Source organism: Meleagris gallopavo, chromosome 3 (assembly GCF_000146605.3).
Source record: "Meleagris gallopavo isolate NT-WF06-2002-E0010 breed Aviagen turkey brand Nicholas breeding stock chromosome 3, Turkey_5.1, whole genome shotgun sequence".
Lineage (NCBI taxonomy): Eukaryota > Metazoa > Chordata > Aves > Galliformes > Phasianidae > Meleagris > Meleagris gallopavo.
The window spans coordinates 211,326-213,149 of NC_015013.2; positions in this window are offsets into that span (position 1 = coordinate 211,326).

The following is a 1,824-nucleotide window of genomic DNA, read 5'->3' on the forward strand; positions in this document are numbered from 1 at the left end:
TTTAATTTGTGGATGTGTCGTTAGTGTGAAAGTGAAGCAGAATTGTAGTGTTGTTTCATGTTTCACTATTCACTTTAGTTTCTATATTATTGAAGCCAGAGTTTTCATTTATAATTTAGTATTGACTGCATTTTTAACTCCCTAACATCTTAATTCAGTTCTTGCATTATTCATATTGGTTACAGACTTTCACAACAGAGACTTTTTCACTTTACTACTATGTCTTTTACTGATTTTCTTTTTCAGACATGGAAAGTTAAAAAAAAATAAAATCACCATACACAAAAGATAGCAGCTCTTAAAACTCACTTGCCTTTTTAAGCATACTGAACAAAACATTTTAAAAGAATTCTTTGGATTTCATATGTCTGTGAGTGAGAGTAGGCTCTGCCTGAGAACCCACGGCATGACAATTTGTGCAGAAAAATTCAGCAATTTGACTTTTCAAGCTCTAATGGTTATTTCCCTTTTTTTATTTCTTTTTATTTTTATTTTTTCATGTATATCTGTAATGGAAAATGATGATTCTTCAATCAGTGTGTGAGGTGTAAATATATAAAAATATACTTTATTTTCTCCTTCCTTCAAAGAGAAAAAATAAAACAAAAAAAAAAGAACCCTTGCATTAAGGACCACATATATATACATGTTTATGTATATGAAATGTAGAACCATCTGAAAAGTGCAGAGATCTGACGATCTCATATGCACTTGTAAATGCATATGCATACATTTGCTCACTTGCCAACAAGGGCTGCTCCGAAAGTAATGCCTCCCATTTCATTATATTGACCCATGACATCAGAAGTGGATGTTGGTGGTATGGCACTGATATTCTGTTAAATCTTGTTGCCATGCAACATAAGGAAGCAGAGGGGTAGTCTGACAAAATGGTGTTCTGACATGGAAGTGCGTATGAAGCAAAGGTGTATAATTGAATAGTTCTTTGCAGGAAAAAAAATGAAACCCGTTGATATTCATTGACACTTGCAGAAAATTTATCGAGACCAAACAGTGGATATTCACACAATGAGGCGGAGAGTGGCTCATTTCAGCAGTGGTGATGGTGCCAGTGCCAGTGCATCACCACAGCTGGTGTGCAGGCTCTTGTTTATCACTGGTGAAAATGCATAGCTAATAGTGGTGACTATGTTACCAAGTAGTGTTATTTTATTCTTTATATCTACTGTAGTTTCTTTGGAGCAACCTACTTATACATTTCTCTGCTCTTTTGAAAGTCTTCATTGAAACAGAATGCAGGATCATACTTTTACTGACTGCCTTACGTAGGCTTACTTCCTGTAAAATGACTGCTCCAGAGTGACTGCCTTTCCTGCATTTTTCCTTTCTTTGCTTTTAAAAAGAAAACATGAACTGAGAAGAAATTGCACCTAGTGATATATATAAAGCACATTCTTTAAAACTTTTGTTATTGGTGTCTTTTTTTTTTTTTTTTTTTAACACATTACCACCATCACCATCATTTTTCCTTCACTGGATAAAGAGAGGAGCATAGTGCAAGACTTGAGTCCTTGTCTGAAGTACAGGACTACATCACAAAATTTTCACTGGTTTGAATGGAAGTTCTTCCTTGGAAGGTACAGTTGTGTTTTTGGGTCTTTGTCATATGTCTCATAGAATCATTTGGGTTGGAAGGGACCTTGAAGATCACCCGGTTCCAACCCCCCGCTGTAGGCACGGACACCTCCCTCTAGATCAGCTTGCTCACAGCCCCATCCAGCCTGGCCTTGAAATGCTCCAGGGAGGGGGCATCCACAACCTCTCTGGGCAACCTGTCCCAGTGTCTCACCACCCTCACAGTAA